This window comes from Martes martes, assembly GCF_963455335.1.
Source record: "Martes martes genome assembly, chromosome: 4".
NCBI classification, from domain to species: Eukaryota; Metazoa; Chordata; class Mammalia; order Carnivora; family Mustelidae; genus Martes; species Martes martes.
In genome coordinates, this window is record NC_137891.1 from 44838526 (window position 1) to 44861317 (window position 22792).

A 22792-nucleotide genomic window follows, 5' to 3' on the forward strand; every position below is an offset into this window, starting at 1 on the left:
GACTATTCTGAATTATAAAACTCCTCTCTCTGCTTCCCCATTTGGGTCCCAGAATGCTATTCACCAGGCTTATATCTCCCAAACAGGAGAATGGAGCTTTCTTCCCACAGGCCAAAGTTCTGCAGATGAGGAATTTTCCCTCCTGAAATGCCCCAGCCACTCACCCTTCAAAGAAGCCAGCTAGACCAGAAACACCCACACAAATGTCCCATCAGCTGTGTACGCCTCACTTATAATTATGATCAGTACCCAAAGGTCAGCAGATACTAGAAGAAAGCATAAAATCCCAAAGTAAACAGGTGGAGAAAAACTCCCCAAAACCAAAACAACAACAACAACAACAACAACAACAACAACAACTTTTAGAAAATAATAATTTAAAAAATCTAAAAAAAAGCCTTAAAATTCTCTGGTCTAATTGTGCTCCGTGTCTGCTCAGTGCCACACCATGGGGAAGCAGAACAATCAAGTGACCTATATGAACCCAATAGCAATGCCCAGATCAAGGGGTCCAAACCAGTGTTCCCAGCCAATGATCCAAGATTATCTGAAGTGACCAAGGCCTACCTGGGAAGAAGTGAAAAAACAACTAGAAAAGAAAAAGGCTCCAAGGCATTGGCTGAATTTGAAGAAAAAAATAAATGAGAACTGGAAGAAAGAACTACAAAGACACAGGGACACAGGGTGAAATTATTAAGGGGAAGTGAGAGCTCATAAAAAAAAAAGAAAGAAAGAAAAGAAAAGAGAAAAGAAGATATCTGGCAGGTATCTTCATCAGGCTCTCATTCTTCTGGCAATTTTTCTGATTACAAAGGTGAGGATAAAAAACAAAGACAAACAAAAAGGACCATTCACATAAAGCTTCTGAAAGTTCCATGTCAGAAAATGAACCGGATAGTAAGGATAGTTTAAAAAAGAAAAAGATGTCAAAGGACGCAAAAAAGGAAAAGGACAAATAAAAGGTCATGAACAGATTCAGCCAAAAAAAAAAAAAAAAAAAAGATATATCCTGGAGATAAATCTTTATCATCTGAGTCCTTATTAGAATTAGGTTATATTAAGAAGGTGCAAGCAAAAAAGAAGAAAAGCAATGAAGAACAAGAAAAAGTAACAGATTAAAAACAAAAAACAAAAAACAAAAAAGCATGAGAAACATAGTAAGAAGAAGAAGAAAGCTTCTAGTTCAAGTCGGAATCGTGGTAGCAGTAAGAAAAATAAGGATTCCCTTACAAAGAAAGTGCAATGTTTAGGGAAATTTCAACTGTGAAAATTGTAACATAATTACTAAAATGCATGCATTTCCTTGTTTTTAGAATTACTCCTGGACTATTCGGTAGCCACTTGGATGCTGCTGTGTGAAAGGGCCGTCACTGTTGTCTTCTGTTGGAATATCTACTTTTTTCTCTTCCGGTGCTTAACAACTCTGAGAAATAATACACTGCAGTGTGCTAGTGGTTAAGATACACGGGGATAAAGTTAATGCTTTTGACTGGAAGTCTCTAATGCTAAATCTACAGAAATAGAATCTGGATACATCATTAAGATGTAATTAGAAATGACCAGATGACTCTAGTTAACATTTTTGAGATGACATTTTGAAATAGGATTTCAAATAGGATTGATATTTTGGAATCTTTAGTCTGCAGATATGTGTATTCCCCTCCCCCCTTATCTACTTTTATTTACCTGGTGAGGGAGCTTTTGGGGTGGGAGGATGGCTTGCTATCTCTTAGCTAGGAGAATAGCATGCTTTTTATCCTCACATTCTTTTTTTTTTTTTTTTTCTTTTTTAAATGATTTTATTTATTTGACAGAGAGAGATAGTGAGAGAGGGAACACCAGCAGGGGGAGCGGGAGAGAAAGAAGCAGGCTTCCCGCTGAGCAGGGAGCCGGATGTGGGGCTCTGTCCCAGGACCCTGGGATCATAACCTGAGCCCAAGGCAGATGCTTAACAACTGAGCAACCCAAGTGTCCCTCACATCCTACTTTTGTGGACACAACAGCCATGCTTCAGGGGAGTCAGAGCTGGGTATAGCAGTCTTGTCCTTTGATATCCTTGGACTCTTGTTATTTGATGCTTTCAGTGAACCAGAGAAACAGCCCTTTGCAGCATGACAGAGCCCCAGAAGCTCTGAGATTTTCCTCCACTTCAACAATACTGAATGTTTTCTAGCATTAGAATATGTTATAACATTTAAATTAATTTTGACCGCATGTTGGTTTTAGAGAGGAATCATTTCAAATAGACACTGGTACTTTTTGAACTTGTCAGCTAAAGATTCTAAAATGCATGTTTTATACTGCTAGGTTTTAACCAGTCAGGAAAATTTTATGTAACTAGTGATAGTTATTTTATTTTTGTATGAATTTTGGTTTGGCTGCAATGTTTGGCTTTTATTAACTCTTTATTCTTGCTATCTTAAATTCCTTACTATGTCAAATGGCATACATGCCAAGATACTTAGCATGTTAAAAAAGCAAACTTTTGATTTTTTTTTGAAACAGCTTATACTGAAGCTGAGACCTACCATAAGCAAGTTGAGTGGCAGGCCTGGTATGCTGTGTCTTGTTACATAAAGCTATTGTCAGAATCTTAGTTAATATAATACTTTAAAAATTTGTCTTTTTATATTCATAACAAATTATGACAAGTGAGAATTACATTATTATTCTTCCTGTGTCATATTTTACTTAGACTTTGTGCCTCATATCTACTGCTGAATTTGCTAGTACTGTTAAAAGGAATTGATAAATCATTTTCACTTTATATTTTAATATAATCATAACATGAAATATAATTTAAAGTACAATTTTTTCTGCTGTAGAGGGTATGCTAATTATAATGGTATATGCACAAAACATTTTGGCATCAGAGACTGGATAACTATTTTACTTAAAAAAAAAACACACATTAAAAAAACGTTAAAAACCCCACTGCTACAACTATTATCTTTAGAGAGATAAGGTGGTGAATCCATGAACAGTATGCAATAAAAAAGGAGTATTACTTTAGGATAATAAAGATATTCTAGAAATTAAAAATGCAATACAGAAAGAGGATGTCTGATAAAAAGATTGATGATAAAGTAGAGAAGGTTCCCAAAAACTAGTAATAAAAGAAATGGATTATAGAAGAAAAAAAAAAAAAGATTAGTTCAAGAGACTCAACATCCAAACTATAAGAATCCCCCCATACTAAAACAAGCAAACAAACAAACATAAACATAAAAAGCCAAAACCAGGATGGGAAGAATAGAAAAAAAAATCATCTGAAGAAAATTGCTCAAAAATAAGGAATCTGGGGCACCTGGGTGGCTCAGTGGGTTAAAGCCTCTGCCTTTGGCTCCGGTCATGGTCCCAGGGTCCTGGGATTGAGCCCGCATCGGGCTTTCTGCTCAGCAGGGAGCCTGCTTCCTCCTCTCTCTCTGCCTGCCTCTCTGCCTACTTGTGACCTCTGTCTGTCAAATAAATAAATACAATCTTAAAAAAAAAATGAAGAATCTAAGCATTTAGATTTGAAAGGGTCCAATGATGCTCAGCAGAGAGAGTGGAGGAGGCCCAGATCAAGGCCAAACATGGTGAAATCATGAGTAAAGAGAAGAGAAGACCTCAAAAGCTTAATGTTTAAATGTTTAAATTTAAATTTTTGATTTTTAAATTAAAAAAATTTAAATTTATATTTAATAATTTTGTTTAAATTTTAAAAAATTTTAAATTTAAATTTTAAAAAATGTTTAAATTTAAAGAGAGAGAGAGAGAGATTGAGAATCAAAATGGCATTAGACTTCTCAAGAGGAACACTGCAAGCCAAAGGCATCATGGCAATGTCTCCAATATTGTGTGGAAAATGAATTTGCAGCTTAGAATTCTATGCTTTGTTGTTAAACAAGGTACAAGTAGAATAAAAACAACTTTTACGTATGTGTGATGGCTAATTTTGTATGTCAACTTGGTTAGGCCACAGTGCCTAGATATGTGGTAAAACATTATTCTAAATGTTTCCGTGAGGGTGTTTTTGGCTGAGATTAAAATTTAAATCAGTGCAATGCGAGTAAAGCAGGTAGCTTTGCATAACGTGGATAGGCCTCATCCAAACAGCTGAGGATCTAAATAGAACAAAAGACTGACCTCCCTCGAGCAAGAGGGAATTCTACAGCAGATGACTGCCTTTTAGAATTGAACTGCAACATTGGCAGGAAGTTCTGGGTCTCCAGCCTGACAAAACTTGAACCTTAACTGCAGCATTAGTTCTTCTCTGGGTCTTTATTTTGCCAGCTCATAGAACTTGGACTTGCCAGCCTCCATAATCACATGATCCAATTTCTAAAAGTAAATCTATCTATCTACACACACACACACACACACACACACACACACACACTTCCTATTGATTTGGTTTCTCTAGAGAATCCTAATAAAGAATTTATCATAATTTCACTTTCCATGCATTGGAAGAATGCATTGCACCCAATCATAAGAGTAAACAAAGAGAGAAAGACACTGCATCCAGGACATAAGGAACTCAACAGATCTGAGCACATAAGGGAATTCCCAGGCTAAAAGCGAAGGAAGAGCCTATGATAAGACAGCTGTACCACAAGCCAGAGAACAACTAGTTCATCAGGAGCAGAGGTGAGGGCTCCAGAGAGATGTCTGTCTAAGTCAGAGAGAGAGTGAAAGAGACAGGAAAAGGAGAGAGAAACTCATAGACAATGGAAGATTTGACTGGAGAGGTGGAGAGTTTGGGGAAAAATTAGTGATAGATACATATAAAGTAAGCAACTGAGAAAAAGGATAATGACCTCATCAGAAAATAAAAAGCAATGTAAGAAAGGATAAGCTTTTATTGTATACTACAAAGTTGGGTCAGTAGTTATACAGTACATACCAAAAACTATGATTGAGGAATTGGAAAAAATGGGAAAATGAGAGAGGGGCAAAATGATCTTTCAAAGTAGAAGGTCAATAGATATTATCTAAAATTTAGAAAATAAAATATTGGTATACAGTTTATTTTGTTTTATTTTGGTTTTTTTTGGAAATGAAGGCAAGTACTAGAAAAAAACCAGCTAAGAAAATAGCTAAAGGAATTGAAAGTGGTTGCCTCCTAGGAATAACAACTGAATATCTATAGGGATGGGACAGAAAGCAACCTTTATTAAAATTATAAGTCTTATAGAATTATTTTAATATTTTAATAAAGATAGTATTTATGTATAGCTTTCATAAAAACAAAGTTAACATATAAAACTAAAATTAATTGGGGGGCGCCTGGGTGGTTCAGTGGGTTAACGCCTCTGCCTTCAGCTCGGGTCATGATCCCAGGGTCCTGGGATCGAGCCCCGTGTTGGGCTCTCTGCTCAGCAGGGAGCCTGTTTCCCCCACCCCCCACCTCTCTGCCTGCTGCTCTGCCTACTTGTGATCTCTGTCTGTCAAATAAATAAATAAATAAAATCTTTAAAAAAAAAACAAACTAAAATTAATTGGAAAAATAGGAAAAAACAACTTTTATTACATATGTTTTTATGGCATCATCATATAGAGAGAGGAAGAGTCTGTTTTTGTTGCTTGCTGGCCCAATTTTGTAGCTTCTTTAGTGTTAAAATAGAATGTTTGGGTTCAATGATAAGATAATAAATTTTAAAATATTTTTGGGAAAGAGGATCATTTGGAAACTGTCCACATTCAGGTAGGGTGGATATTACACATATGCTTCTTCATCCACTGACTGTTCAAATTTAACAATGCAGAAAAATTTCAAAAATAGACAGTAGCCCACTGGTCAAATCTGACTTGCAGATATAATTTATGTGGCTTGTATAGTTTTCTAGAAAAAAATAAAAATTCGTACCTGTATTTAACATGTGGAAGATTTAGCATAAAAATTTTAACCATCGGCTTCTCCTAGAGAATTGTAAGATTTGACTACTTTGGGTCCACATCCCCTCATGGCCACACTGGCAGAAGCTGAATGAGGGACAAGGTAAATTAAGATTCACCCACATGCCATCATATAGGAGCAATGAAGCTCTTTATGCAATGAAAAATTAACACAAACGTATATTAATATGTTAAAAAAACCTATGAAGGTAGAGAATATTGCATGTAGTATGCTATCATTGGATAAAAAGAGAAAATATTTAAGTTTATATATCTACTGGAACATGTACAGAATAGCTTGGCAAGCACACACAAGCAATAGGTAACATCTGAAGACAGGATGTGGTATCTGGAACACAGGATGAAGGGAGATCTTTTTACCTTCTTGTAAATGTTGAATACTGAATTATGTGAATACACCTTCAAAAAAAAAAGTACTTAAAAAATTCAGAATTTCTTAGCTCCAGAAATATAAGTATATACATGAATATGAGTATATAACTTAGAAATATGAATATATTTTTATATATAATATATTCTTTATAGTATATATTCATATGAATATGTAAATATTTCCCCCTCCTGATTGGATGTTTTATTCTCATTTCACCATTAGAAGACAGAAGATATATAAAATTAATTCTGTCTTGCTCTTAAAAACATAATCCTGAAAAGCTCCAACTCTTTCAAGATTTTCCTTGTTCTTTTATGGATCTTTATATACACTGCTGAAGAGATTCCTTCCATGCCTATACAATTAAAACATTCAAAGAAATGTTAGAGACACCAAATTATTGAGTCTATACAGTGTTAGTTCCAGAGAAACTAAGAGTTAAAAATACCTATTTTCAAAGGCAAATACAAAAGTCTAATAATCTAATGAAAGAATTTTTACTGTTCCCTCTAAATTGCATTTAAGTGTATCTTTGTTATACTAGATTATCAAATATTTTTTTCCACTTGTATGTACCATGTTGGTCATCAGAAAGCCTCTCCTTCGGATTAAGATGCTCAAAGATGTCATACAGAATGATGATCTCAGTTTCCTTCTGTTGATGTTGACCTTTTCCTAGTCCTTTTAATTCTTTGATTTCAATTCCAGTTAAATGGAACTCTCATGTATCTCAAATGCAAGTGAGTGGCTGGATCTTCTGTACCTACTGACTCAGTCTTGTTTTATGTAAGTCCAGAAGTTGGGCAGGCATGGGAGCCATGGGCACAAGTACTTTCCAGGGACCGATGCTAAGGTGGCTGAACAACACAGCCATCAGCTCAGTGAACTGGAATACCATTGCAGTATTATACAAGATCCCAATGCAAGGATCAAGGATACTGGTAGACTTGGGGAGAGTCCATTTTGGCAGAAGATCAGAAGGACTCCATAGAGAAAAGCAGATAAATAATAAATGAAGTTAAAGAGTTTCATCATCATCTAATTCTTTGATTTGTCTCTTATAGCAAGTTTAAGGTCTCTGTTTTTAATTTTTATTTCTTTCATGTCACAGTTTAATTTCTGTTAAAAAGACATCAAAGAATAAAAAGGCAGAGCAATATTTATCTGAATAGGATGATGACTTTTAAAACTGAAATGACAGTGATATTAGCTATACTACTTTTCTGAAACTTTTAGATTTGCAACATTTTTCTTGATGAAGACAGTAATAGTATCATAATAGTATTTTTACAAGTAAATAACCATTATAAAGAATGACCCTAATATTTTAACACTTGATATGATCAGTAAAAAGGAACAGCAAAGTAATACCAGAGACAGATGCTCAGAACAATTAAATGTGCTTACAGTGTCTTTAAAAATCAAAGTTGTAAAGGAGATAGATGAGCATACAGAAGACATTAAAGTATGCTGGGTTACTAAAAATAATTAAAACCAGTATCTTTTCCCTACCTCTTACCTAACTATTTTGAGCTTCTAAACTTCTATAAAATAAACTGTTGCTTTTGACTAGAACACTTTCTGTCCTAGATGGAAAGGAGCATAGCATAGTGGTTATTTAACAATATAAGTTCAAGAGAATTTGCTCAGGTTCTAATTCTAGCAGCACCATTAGCAAGATCTATGACTTTGGGAAATATTCTCATTCATCCTTGCAGGGGCTCTTTCCTCATGGGTGAAGTAGGGATGAAAACAGTTATTACCTAATAGATTTATGGAAGTATTAAGTGTAATAACAACTAAAAATTTTTAAATGGTATATTGTAATTACTTAATAAATATTATACATTATTATTCCAGCTGCACTCAAAGAGTTCTTTAATTTTCATGGTGTACTTTATAGCAAAGATGTGCCCAACTTCCCACCTTCTGGAGGACATAACAAAGGTGATTAAGCTGTTAAAAAAAAAAAAAGTTAATCTGTTACTTTATAGCAATACTGATGGGAGAACAATTGGTCCCTGCAGATAACTTCTGTGGCTGATAAAACTCTAGTGTAGAGTTTTTATGGCAAAGATCCCTTTTGCAGAAGTGATTTTGATTTTTGCTTCTTTCACAGAGGTGGCTTCTATATACCCCAAGGAATTTTGGTTATATTGAGTTTGCAATAACATTAACAGTTCAGAGCTAAAGTGTAATAAGTTGTTGGCAAGCAAGAAAAGTTGTGATTTTGTACACAATCTAGTTTTACTTATTTTTTGGGTAGGAGCCATATTCTTTTTTTTTTTTTTAAACTTTTTTTTTTAAAAGATTTTATTTACTTATTTGACAGACAGATCACAAGTAGGCAGAGAGGCAGGCAGAGAGAGAGGGGGAAGCAGGCTCCCTGCTGAGCAGAGAGCCCGATGCGGGGCTCGATCCCAGGACGCTGGGATCATGACCTGAGCCGAAGGCAGTGGCTCAACCCACTGAGCCACGCAGGCACCCCAGGAGCCATATTCTTCTGCGACTTTCTACATCCTAAACAGAAGCAGAACTAACTTGGACATTATTTTGTTGAATAATTTTTATTTTCCAGTGTCGCTCTCCTTTAATCCTAGAAGTCCTATTATTCTGTCACATGAGTTGGTTCACATGTGTTGGTTCAATTTTTTTCAATCTTTTGATATTTGTTCTTCTGTTTGGATAATTTTCTAGTAGTTTATGGATCCCTTCTTCTGTAATCAGCTATTAAAGCCTGCCAGTAATTTTTTCATATTACATAATGTACTTTTTAGTTCTAAAATTTCCATTTGGTTCTTTTTCAATAGATTCTATTTCTCTGCTTACATTGTAAATGTGTTTATCTATTATAAATATATCTTCCTTAATGTTTCTCAGCATAGTTAAAATAACTGCTTTAAAATTCTTGTCTGCCAATTTCAGTATCTGGGTCAATTTAGGTCAGAATCGATTGAAAGTATTTTCTCTTGAGTATGATCACACTTGCCTCTTTCTTCATATGTCTAATAATGATAGATAGTATTCTAGACATTGTGAATTGAAAAGACTCTGGATGGTGTTTTATTCCTCTGAAAAGTATTCATTTTGTTGTTGTTTCAACAGTTAATTTGGCCGAACTAAATCTGCAAACGTAATTCCTGCATAGGCAACAAGTGAATACCAATTAAGCATACATAGTTCAGGGAATCAGCCATAATTTTGGATAAATTTTTAGACACAGAATTTAGAATTCCTTCCTGTATCTCTCCTGTTTTCTGAATATCCTTCCTCATTTTCCAGTTACTAAGGTCACACCAAATTCTGTCTTCTGGATTTCTAAGCTAGAAAGACTGGCTTATTGTTGTTGTTTTTCTGAAGATTTAGTCACCTTTCTTGGAGTTTATTGGAGACTGTCCTCAGGCAAAAATAGTATGTAAGTTAAAATTTTGAAATCAAACAAGTATAAAAATAAAAAACTGGAGTTCTGGTTCAAGACAGTGATGTAGAAGGATCCTGAATTCACCTCATCTCACAAACACACTGAATATACAGGTAAATGTGGGCCACTTTCTTATGAAAAAAATCCCCAAACTAGCTGATTGACACCTACATATAAGGTGAATGAGAAAAAAACTCTCATCAAAGTGGGTAGGAGAAGTTGAGATACAACCTTTGTTTCTTTTTTTAAATTGAAGTATAGTTGACACACAGTGTAGTTTCAGATGTACAACATAGTGATTTGACAAGTTTATATGTTATTATGTTGTCATGCTATGCTCACCACAAGTGTAGCTACCATCTGTCACCATATAACACTATTACAATACCAATGACTATAATCCCTTTGTTGTACCTTTTATCCCTGTGATGTACTTGTGCCATAACCAGAAGCCTACAGTTGAGACACAAGTGCTATAAAGCCCATCCCCAGAGCATCAACCCACAACCGGGAACAAACTCACAACACCTCATTCTCCCTGAAGAGTGAAGAGCTGGAACCTTACATTTGGCACTTTTAAGACCTGGAGCTGAGAGGAACCCCCCCCCCCAAAACATCTAGCTTTGCAAACCAGTGGGACTTGGGTCCATAAGACCCACAAGGCTATAGCAAACTGAGAAACAGTTCTTAAAATTTCCCAAGGTCTTGCCCATCTCAGGGCCCAGCACAGAGGCAAGCAATCAAAAAGTGCCCAGACTTTGTGTGAAAAGGCTTATTTTCTTAAAGCGTTGAGCTGGGAGGCAGGCATCTAATTTAACATACATGTAGATGCCTACTGAGGTGCTTTCTGGGTACAGAGGCCATTGGGTACCATTTTTGCACTCTCTTTCTGCTTTGCTCCAACTTGAGAGTATCTCTAGGAATTTGTATACTCCTAGAAGAAAACACAGGGGTAAGCTATTAACATTGTTTTTGGTGATAATTTTTTATATTTGACAATAAAAGTAAAGGTAACAACAGCAAAAATAAACAAGTGTGACTACAACAAATAAAAGAATTCTTAACAGCAAAAGAAATGATAAACAGAATGAAAAGACAACCTACAGAATGGGAAAGTATATATACAAACCACATATCTGGTATGGGGCTAATATAAAAAATACATAAAGAACTCATAAAACTCAATAGAAAGGGGCACCTGGGTGGCTCAGTGGGTTAAAGCCTCTGTCTTCGGCTCAGGTCATGATCTCGGGGTCCTGGGATTGAGCCCCGCATCGGGCTCTCTGCTTGGCGGGGAGCCTGCTTCCTCCTCTCTCTCTCTGCCTGCCTCTCTGCCTACTTGTGATCTGTCTGTCAAATAAATAAATAGAATCTTAAAAAAAAAAAAAACCTCAATAGAAAAAAAAAACAATTTGATTAAAAAATAAACAGAGGATCTAAATAGACATTTTTCCGAAGAAGACACATAAATGACCAACAGGTACATGGAATGGTGCTTAGCATCATTAATGGTCAGGAAAATGCAAATCAAAGTCACAGTGAAATACCACTTCATACCACTTAGAATAGCTATTATCAAAAAAGATAAGAAATAACAAGTGTTAGGAAAGATATGGGAAAAGATTTACAGGCATACCTTGGAGACATTATGGCTTAAGTTCCAGACCACTGCAATAAAGCAAATACTAGAATAAAGCAATGAAGTCTGGGTTTCCCAGCATACACAAAAGTTATGTTTACACTGTACTATAGTCTATTAAGTGTGCAATAGCATTGTGTCTAAAGATTATATATGTATATACATATATATATATATATATATATATATATATATACACCTTAATTAAAAATACTTTATTCCTGGGGCACCTGGGTGGCTCAGTGGGTTAAAGCCTCTGCCTTTGGCTCAGGTCATGATCCCAGGGTCCTGGGATCAAGCCCTGCATCGGGCTCTCTGCTCAGCAGGGAGTCTTCTTCCTCCTCTCTGCCTGCCTCTCTGCCTGCTTGTGATCTCTGTCTGTCAAATAAATAAATAAAATCTTTATTTAAAAAAATACTTTATTCCTAAAAAATGCTGACCATCATCAGAGTTTTCAGCAGGTCATAATCTTTTTGCTGGTGGAGGATTTTGCCTTCATGTTAATGACTTCTGACTCATTAGTTTGCTGGTTGCAGAAGGCTGGGGTGGCTCTGACAATTTCTTTCTTTTTTTTTTTTTTTTTGACAATTTCTTAAGATAAGACGACAATGCAAAAGAAAGTCTACTGAGTCTTTTCATAAACCATAAACCATACATCATAAACCATAAACCATAAACTTTTCTCTGTAGCTATCTGATAACATTTTACCCACAGTAGAACTTCTTTCCAATGTGGAGTCAGTCCTCTCAAAAACACTGCCACTGTTTCATCAATTGAGTTTAAGTAATATTCTAAATCCTTTGTTGTCATTTCAATAATCTTCACAGGATCTTTCCCATGAGCAGATTCCATCTTAAGAAATCACTTTCTTATAGGTGATTAATAGTACATTTATCTTGATGAGTACCAAGTAATTTGTAGAATTGTTCAAACATTATATTGTGCAGCTGAAACTAATATAACACTATATGTTAATTATACTTCAATAAAAAAAATGACTTTCTTCATTCATCCATAAGAAGAAATTCTTCATCCGTTCAAGGATTTATCACAAGGTTGCAGCAATTCCGTCACATCTTCAGACTCCAGTTATAATTCAAGTTCCATCCCATTAATTTCCATCCCATCTGCCTCTACTGAAACCTTGAACCCCTCAAAGTCATCCATAGGGCTTGGAATCAACTTCTTCCAAACTCCTGTTAATGTTGATATTTGGACCTCTTCCCATGAATTTCAAATGTTTTTAGCCATCTAGAATGGTGAATCATTTTCCAGAAGGTATTCAATTTACTTTGCCCAGATCCATCAGAGGAATTGCTCACTATGGTAGCTATTGCCTTAAAAATGTATTTTTTAAATAATAAGACTTGAAAGATGAAATTACTCCTTGATCCATGGGCTGCAGAATGGTTATTGTATTAGCAGGTATGAAAACATGATCTTTTTTAATCTCCATCAGAGCTCTTAGATGATTAGGTACATTGTCAGTGAGCAGCCATATTTTGAAAATAATCTTTTTTTTTTTTTTTCCTGAGCAGTAGGTTTCAACAGTGGGCTTAGACTATTAAATAAACCATATTGTAGACAGATGTGCTGTCATCCAGACTTTGGTGGTCCATTTATAGAGTACATGCAGAGTAGATCTAGCATAATTCTCAAGAGCCCTAGAATTTTCAGAATGGTCAATGAGCATTGGCTTCAACTTAATCACCAGCTGTATTGGTCCCTAACAAGAGAGTAGGTCTGTCCTTTCAAGTTTTGAAGCCAGGCATTGATTTACCCCCTTAGTTGTAAAAACCCAAGATGGCATCCTCTTCTAATAGAAGATTGTTCCATCTCCATTGCAAATATATTGTTTAGTGTAGTTACCTTTGTTAATCATCTTAGCTAGATCTTTTGGAGAACTTGCTCTGGCTTCCACAACAATACTTGCTGTTCCCCTCACACTTTGATGTTATGAAGATAGGCTTTTTCTTTAAACCTCATAAACCAACCTCTGCTAGCCTCAGTCTTTTCTTCTGCAGCTTCCTCATGTCTCTCAGCCTTCAAATAATTGGAGATAGTTATGGCTTTGCTCTGGATTAAGCTTTGTGTTAAGGAAATGATTCTGGTTTGATCTTCTATCCAGACCAAACTGTCTCCATATCAGCAATAAGACAGTTTTGCTTTCTTATCATTCATGTGTTCACTAGAGTACGACTCTTAATTTCCTTCAAGAACTTTTCCTTTGCATTCACAACCTGGCTAACTGGTGCAAGAAGCCTAGCTTTTGAACTATCTTGGCTTTTGACATGCCTTCCTCACTGAGCTTAATCATTTCTAGCTTTTGACTTAACATGTGACTCTCCCTTTCACTTGAAAATGTAGTGGCCATTGCAGGGTTATTAAGTGGCCTAATTTTGATATTGTTGTGTCTCAGGAAACAGGGAGGTTAGAGGAGCAGAAGAGAGATGGGGAAACCACCAGTTGGTGGAGCAGTCAGAACATATGCCCCATTTCTTAACATCACCATCTTATATGGGTGCAATTCATGGTGCCCTAAAACAATTACAATAGTAACATAAAAGACCACTGATCTCAGATCACCATGACAAGTTGTAATGAAAAATTTTTGAAATATTATGAGAATTACGAAAATGTGACACAGAGACATAAGGTGAGCAAATGCTGTTTGAAAAATAGCTGCAATAGACTTGTTCAACACAGAGTTGCCATAAAACTTCAATTTATAAAAAATGCGCTGTGAAGCACAATAAAGCAAAGTGGAATAAAACAAAGTACACCTGGGGCACCTGGGTGGCTCAGTGGATTAAAGCCTCTGCCTTCGGGTCAGGTCATGATCTCAGGGTCCTGGGATCGAGCCCTGCATCAGGTTCTCTGCTCAGCAGGGAGCCTGCTTCCCACCCCTCCCACCCCCCACCTGCCTCTCTGCCTACTTGTGATCTCTGTCAAATAAATAAATAAAATCTTAAAACAAAACAAAACAAAAACAAAGTATGTCTGTACCAGTGAATTCAACTCATTCATAGGTTTGTACAATGTTAGCATCCTTTTATCTCAGCTTCAAGAATGCGCTTAGCATTTCTTGTGAGGCCAGTGTAGTGGAGATGAACCTCCACAGCTCTTTTTGTTTGGGAAAGTCTTTCTCTTTCATTTCTGAAGAACAGTTAAGCTGGGTCTAGCATTTTGTTAATAGTTTTTTTCAATAGTTTGAATATATCTTCCTACCCTCTCCTGACTTGGAAAGTTTCTGTTGAGAAATACCTTATAGTCTTACAGGAACGAACTTGAATTGTTCTTTCATAGTTCTGTCTGTCTTTGACTTTTGACAATTTAATTATAATGGGTCTCTATGTAACCCTTATTGGGTTCAACCTACGTGAAATCCTTTGGACCTCATGAATCTGGATGTCCATTTCTCTTCCCAAGTTTGGGAAGTTTTCAGCTATTATTTAATTAAACTTTCTACTCCTTTATCTTTCTCTTCTTCTTCTGGGATTCCAATAATGAATAGATTGTTTCTATTAATGGTATGCCATAATTCATATACACATCTTCATTTTTTTCATTCTTTTTTTTTCCTTTTTGCTTCTCTGACTAGACACTTTCAATGATCTACTTTTTAGCTCACTGATTATTTTGCTTGGCCAAGTCTATTGTTGAAGATCTTTTTGGAATTATTCAATTCAGTCACTGTTTTCTTTGGCTCTAGGATTTTTGGTTTTGTTTTGATAATGCTATTTGTTTGTTGATTATATGTTTCTTAGGTTTCCTAAGTTTTTTTAGTTGTCTGTGTGTTCTTGTAGTTGTAAGAGAATCATTCTGAATTTTTTGACAGTTTGTAGATTTCCATTTCTTTATCGTAGGTTATTGGAGCTTTATTAATTTCCTTTGGTGGTACATTTCCTTGATTATTCATTATCCCTCTGGCCTTACATTGGTACCTACACATTTGAGGAAGTAAGCACCTCTTTCAGTCTTTACAGATTGGCTTCAACAGGGAAACTCCTCCAATAATCTGTTTTTCCAGAGACTCTGGGTGGGCTGCCTGGGGGTGTCTATGGTCAGGTTTGATGCTGCATTGCTTGAGCTCTCAAGTCTTTTGTCTCAGTGAGAAGGTGGGCATGCCTGGTACATGGAGACATAGGGACCAGCCTGGTGGCAGGGGCAGTGGTGATGGGCCTAGGAGTTCAGTCTGTGTGGGCTGACTGAACAGTTCAGACTGTAACTTGGCTCCATAGGGGCTAATCAGGAATTAGGGACTACTGGGCTGCGTGCAGTATGTGAGTCCACAGGGACTTTTCTGGTACTGAGAGGGGCTAGCTTAGAGGCTGGGTCATGGAGGCTGGTCTGGCACTAGGGAAAGCTTGGAGCTTGGGGCTGCGGTAGTAGGCCAATGGTCTGAGGCCTTGGGGACTGACTTGGAGGTTAGTTATCTTGGAGTTGTTCTGTCACTGGGTGGGCTGGGACCCTAGGTCTCTATGGACTAGCCTGATGCTATGGTGAACCCGAGGTCTAGTGCTATGGGTGCTGGTTTGGTGCTGAGTTTAGCTGAATTCCTGTGTCCATGGTAGTTGGCACTGGGTCTGGCTGACAGCCTAAGTTCATGGACTCTGACCTGGAGTCTGGGTTCACATGGGTTAATTGAGATGTAGGACAACAGGAGCTGCATAGCTCTGAGATGCACTTGGAGCCTGATTATTGAGAGCCTGCTGCCATGAGAGCTGCCTGAGGCAATGGGAAGCAGTTGGTCATGGTTTGATCTGGGAGCCTGGTTCCATGGAAGCTACTTGGGGCCACTGGTTCTGGTCAGTTCCTCAGTTGACTAGACCAGGTGCCTGGGCCACAGGAGCCACCTGGGGCTGCTGTACCCAGCTGGCACTGGGTTTGATAAGGAGCCTGAGTTTGCTAAACCTTCTGGGAGCTTGGTGCCATGGAAGCATCTAGGGTTTCAGGAGCCACTGCGGCTGCTAGATCTTACAGGTACCAGGTGAGCTGACAACCTAGGTTCCTGGGAACCCTCAGGGAACCACTTACAGCCATGGGAGTTGGCCTGGTGCCAGAGTGGGCTGATGGTGAAGAGTGGGACCATGGTGAAGTCAGAGCTCACTTTACTCTCCTCTCATGAGGAGGGTCTCTCCCTTCATGCTGGCCAATCTGAACTTGTGGAAGGGGTAATGCGGGTAATGTGAATCTATCTTTTCTAATTGCCACAATGCATCTTTTTCTTATTCCGTGTTTCATTCAGGTGCTGTATTCCTTCACCTGAAATCCTTGGTTCTTGTGAAGGTATTTTTTCCTGCAGACAGTTGTTCAAATTGAAGTTGATGGGGAGGGACATTGCTGCTATTTTGCTGTCTTCACTCTCCTACTTTTTACTTTTATTGTAAAAGTATTTAGTTTTATTCAAAGAACCATTATGAAAGATTATAAGTGGACAAAACAAAATTGCTGTGCCATAGGAAAAAATGCAGGAGAAATCTAACTCTAAAAAGAAACCATCACTTCATGTTAAAGGGAAACTTTATTTTCCTGAAACATAAATCCCTCCACACAACAGCTGTGAAAGTCTAATTTAAGGACTCTTGGAAAATGTGTTTCTCCAGCTATGAGAGACATGTCCTGTCATTATTTAAAGACCAAGAGAGTAAGACAGAGGGTAAACAAAAATAAGATAGATTTTGATATAATTTACTCCATCCTTATCTACTACTGCCCAAATATTTTATGTCTTTCACCTCTACTAGTAGTTTGCTTCCCATTCTCTGACCATTTCATTCACTTTAAACACACAGTGTCCTCCTGTCTAGAATGCTCTCCAGACACTCACTATAATTCATTTTCTGTAATACCCAGGGTACTCGCATTCAAACCCATTCAGATCAATAATAATTCCATTCTGTTCACAGTTTGTGTAATTTAAGCTAATTGTCCAGCATGAACCCTATAAACGCTGGAAATTTCATAGGCTTTACCTGATAACAGCTGTACTTCTAGTTTTTCTGATTACGAAAATAATGATATGCATTGATAATTAAATTAGTGAAAGGACCCCATGAAATACATTTGTGGTTCTTCAGAGTCCTGCATCTATAGGTTGGAAAATGGTTTGAATACTTACGCCACATATTTCTTTTTCTAGTGTTTTCCTATGAAGATGTAATTTCTCAATTAGATTTTATTTCCATAAAATAATAATTATAGTTTGGACTATTTTATTGCCTATATTCTCAGTATGGTATAGATACTTATTATTAGCTAAACAAGGGAACAGATGACAATTCACCTGAATTTCTTATATTGCTATACAGCTATGTAGATAGTAATACACTTAACTAGTAATGTTATGTGGGCTAAAAACACTTTACAGAAGCTAACATAACATGTAACTCAACAGACTCTAGGTAAGGAAGTCCTTGACAAGGCACCAGAATACACTCCTGTCAGTAATTTTCAAATGTTTAAGAGGCATACATATCACTTGGAACTTTTGTTGAAATGCAGATTCTGATTCAGTCAACATGGAGAGAGACTGGAAAATTCTCAGAAGATGATATTGCTGGTCTGTGGACAAGGCTTTAGTCCATCTGAATTCAGGTGACTTCATTTCCACAGCACCTTGAGAGAGTTTTTTTATTGAGAGATCAGGGAGAAAATGTTAAGAATCAAATGCCAGTCTGGGTTGCTATATAGATTTAGTTAATAGTTAACAGTAGTTCAGTTAACTAGCAAGATATCTAAGTAATGTCTCCTGATGATTTAATGACTTTATTTTCTCATTCTTCATCATTCTCTTTCACACTGTTCTCTTCTGTCCAGAGCTTTCTGCACCCGCCTTCCCTCCTCCCCTCCTCTCCCTCCCCTTTCTCTTCTTTCTTATTTCTTTTCTTCTTCTTCTACCCCTCCTCCCTCCTCCTCCTCCTCCTCCTCCTTCTTTTGAGTTTCATGTGGCTCTCCCTGGCTACAGGAACCCAAAAATCACTGGCTTTTTATTCAAGGACTAATTATTATAGGACAAATTATTTCTACACTTATCTGTGAAATATACACTTAATTGTGAATCATAACTTTGCTTCTTTATATTTCTTCCTCATTCTCATTGTGTTGGAAGTTTTTGAATTATGGGTTGTTATTGGACGGTGTTTTTAGCAGATGTTAGCTAGAAACATCACTTTTTTTGCCTAACCGAGAAATGACTCCCCTCTGTGTATGAGAGGAGATAATATATTTGCTCTGTGATTTTTGATAAAAAGCCTAGTTTCTGAGATGCATTTAGAAAATCATCACCTCTCAAAACCCAAATATGCTGTTCTCACATTGGCTATCCTCATTTCTACTTTAAAATACACCAGTAAAATCAAACTGCTTCTTACTGACAGCTGTTTATGAGACACTGGCAAAGGAAAGCATTTATCTCATCTTGGTCCTCTAGATGAGATGAATTCTCCTCTGGTTTAAGTCTCTCTTGATTAGATACTTCTTTACCATCATTCCTGTTCATATTTATAATTAGTATATGATAGAAGACAACATCTGAAAGCTTGGCAAGGAGAGGAGGCATCCGTCCTCTACATTCACATAATAAACTGTGGTTTATACTGTGAACCTTTCTTTATGCTTCATGTTGAAATTTTCTGATATTTACACATTTCCCCCAAACATACCATGTCATGCCATGCTATATTATACCATACCATACCAAAGATGGGAACAATTTTTTATTTACCTCTAGATGTGTAGTTCGTGGGCACTGCATAATTCTTGGTGAAAGAAACAATATGATCTGCCATGCTCTTGGCCACCTGTATACTTTCGAAATCACTGAAGACCTAATCTGGAACACCAAGAACATGGAATATTTTTTTTAGTCAGAAAAAGAATGCACAGTTATAATGGGATAAAACTCTCCAGGAATTCACCTTGCACTCTGGCCACACATCCTAGGCCTTTCTTCCAGACTTTTTTTTTTTTTTTTACCATTCGTCAACTCTTTAATATTGATGAACCCAGTGCTCTGTCGTTAATTTCAATTTTTCTCTCTCTGTACTTTTTCCCTGCTCAAGTTCATGTTGTCGTGATTGAAACTATAGTGATGGCTCCTCTTTCCCTGGCCCAGATCTCCTTTCTGGGCCTCAGGCCTATATATCTTACTGACTACTAGATGGCTCCACTTGAATGTACTATAGGAGTCACAAAGAAAACACATTCAAAAGTTTACAAAGAAAGCCCTCTTTTTTTTTTTTTTTTGAGTGTTTTTATTTTATAGTTGACACTCAACTTTACATTAGTTTCAGGTATATGATTTAGTGATTTGACAAGTTTATACATTATGCTGCATTCACCAAAAGTGTAGCTACCATCTGTTCTGTTATATAGCTGTTAAAATATCGTTGACTATATTCCTTATGGTGTGCCTTTTATTCCTGTGACTTATTCATTCCATAATTGAAGGCCTCTATCTCCACTCCCCTTTGCCCATTTTACCCAAACCCTCCCACCCCCCTCCTTCCTCCCTGGCAACCATCAGTCTGTTCTCTGAATTTATAGGCCTGATTTTGCTTTTTTGTTCGTTCATTCATTTTTTTTTTAGATTCCACTTACGAGTGGAATCATTAGGTATTTGTCTTTCTCAGTCTGACTTATTTCACTTAGCAGTATACCCTCTAGGTCTGTCCATGTTGTCTCAAATGGCATGATCTCATTCTATTTTTACGGCTGCATAACATTCCATTGTGTGTGTGTGTGTGTGTGTGTGTACCACATTTTCTTTATCCATTTGTCTACTGATGGACACTTAGGTTGTGAAACAAACAAGCTTTCTTATGGCCTCCAAGGTGACTAGTGAAATCAAATCCTTCCTGACTGTATTCTAGGAGATATTCTACACTCCTATTTCCATCGCTTCTAATATATAATCATACTGATTAGATTCCTAAATATTAAAAAATGTATCACTTTTCTTTATATCCACTCAAACCATTTTAATCCAGACATGCATAATTTCCTTCCTGGGCCTTTGCAATATGCTTTTCACTTTTCTCATTATCTTCAGGGTTAACATTCTAATTCATCTTCCACACTGCTTTAAATCACTAGCTATTAAGTGGCATCCAAATGGCTTTGTCTTCTTCTTTAGCTTTATCCCATTTCTTTACAATTTGCATTTTTCCTCTAATTATTTTTTTTTAAGATTTTATTTATTTATTTGACAGACAGAGATGACAAGTAGGCAGAGAGGTAGGCAGAGAGAGAGGGGAAGGGAAGCAGGCTCCCTGCCGAGCAGAGAGCCCGATGCGGGGCTCGATCCCAGGACCCTGGGATCATGACCTGAGCTGAAGGCAAAGGCTTTAACCCACTGAGCCACCCAGGCGCCCCTCTAATTATTTTTTAAAAGATTTTATTTATTTATTTGACAGACAGAAATCACAAGTAGGCAGAGAGGCAGGCAGAGAGAGAGGGGGAAGCAGGCTCCCCACTGAGCAGAGAGCCTAATGCAGGGCTTGATCCCAGGACCCTGAGATCATGATCCAAGCCGAAGGCAGAGGCTTTAACCCACTGAGCCACCCAGGCGCCCTCCTTCTCTAATTATTTATAGATCTCCATTATTTTTTGGCCTCCATTACTATTATGCACTCTTCTACCTTCAATCCGCCCCTAGCCACTTGAGAAATATTACTCATACGTCAGGCTTCTGCTTAATTATCATCTTTCTGTGGAGGAATAACTAGATCTCCTCCTGTTCTCATCCCCCTTTGCATGCAGTTCTATTATAACCTCAGTGCTATAAATTTACTTGTCTGTTTCTCACATAGGACCACGAGCACTTGGTCTCATAGGCCGCCTGGCACAGAACATTTGCTTAATAAGTATCTCAAAATTATTTATGTGATTGGTTGCCTAGTCTCTTTTAGCACCTCACGCTTAATGTATCTTGTCTACTTTTGGTCAAAAATAAATCTGTCTCATTCTACTTTATACATTAATCAAACAAGCTCCTGAATAAGAACCCCTAGTAGAATTTTTTTTCTCTGATATAAATACCAAGAACAGCTGTGCATCTCCTAAACAACTGGTTTGTGAATGTTCAATTATTTGTAGTACCGTGAATCTTGAAACTGATGGTATTTCTCTCTTTGCTCTTGTACGAAGAGAAATTCAGAGTCGAATGGGTGGCTCACCTATAATAGAGGTATGGAAACTTAAGGGGGTTTTTGTGCACTAATCTTTGCTCTTTTTTCATTTTCTACCACAATTTTCTCCTTTTACCATATGTTCTTCTCATTTTATCTTTTCCACATTTATGTGTTTTTGAAAGAGACGGTGACTCTTAAAATGTGTAAAGTTAATAAGTGATATTAAATTATTTTGCCCAAATTGAAATCTTCCTCCTTTTTTGATACTCAAACTTCTTTATCCTAATTCTAATTGAAAAAGTATTAGAAATAATATAACCAATTTCTTACTTCTCTTAATTACCCACGATGTATGTTGACTTTAAGCCCTGATCAGTAAACTATCTTCAGAATATTATTTTGCCCAGGTAAGAAAAATTTACACTCTTAGAAGAAGTTTCTTGAGATAAATTTATCATTTCTATGTAAGTATCGCTGGTTTAGTTTCTATGTGCCTATCATTATCATTAAGATTGTTATATTTTATAGGGTTATAACAATCATTACTGTGAAATATCAATAAACTTTCCTAGAGTCAGATAATTTTGCTTAAAATTAAAAGACACAACCTTAGTGGTAGTTACCCTCAAAATTCACTTTACAATAATTAGTTAAGTTATACCTACATTTTATATGAGTTTTTCTAAATGTATTATATTTCATAATTTTAAATGTTTTTCAGAACTAGTATTAGTGAAATGCTAGGAAGGTATTAAATAATTATTGGTCTAACCCTAACAAAGGCTGGACAAAATTCTGTTTTCAAAAATATGAAGGCATTGGAAAGTTACAAAGGCACAGGCAAATCCCTAGACCAAAAGCCAAGAGAAGAGAATCGAGAAAGGCAAGCCTAGTATTTGGACCACTTTCCTTCGGGGACATAATTCTACACGAGATGGTTAAGAAGCTGAGACACTAAGAGGGCTTTCCTTGTAAATTTAGGACAAAAACTGAAAGGTAGAGCCTGCCAAGGAGAAGGCATTCCTGGCAAATCCACAGGTTTTAGGTTGGGAGCCCTGAGAGCCACATCTAAGGAGTAAGGGTCACTGATACAGCCCAGCTCTCACAAAGACCGACCGCTCAGTTTGAACCATTGAATCCCTGATTGGATTAAGGTGATCTATACTGTTTTTGTCCCAAGTCATCTGCTAGAATCAGCTGTAAATCTTACTTGGGATGAAGGTACCTATCTTAGGCATCAAATTGTCTCTATAATTTTTCAAATACAATTGGCACTGAATTTAAAAGATCAGGCACACAGAGACAAAACTATGGGATTGAAACC

General features: G+C 36.9%; 1 pseudogene across 1 annotated transcript in view; it reads left to right on the plus strand.

Moving 5' to 3' along the window:
* The first annotated feature begins 448 nt into the window (after nt 1–448).
* Nucleotides 449–22792, plus strand: part of LOC308341585 — an 80238-nt pseudogene continuing 57894 nt past the window's right edge. Inside the window, exon 1 of the transcript in view lies at nt 449–1205. The product of the transcript in view is annotated as an uncharacterized misc_RNA (transcript). The remainder of the gene's footprint in view (nt 1206–22792) is intronic.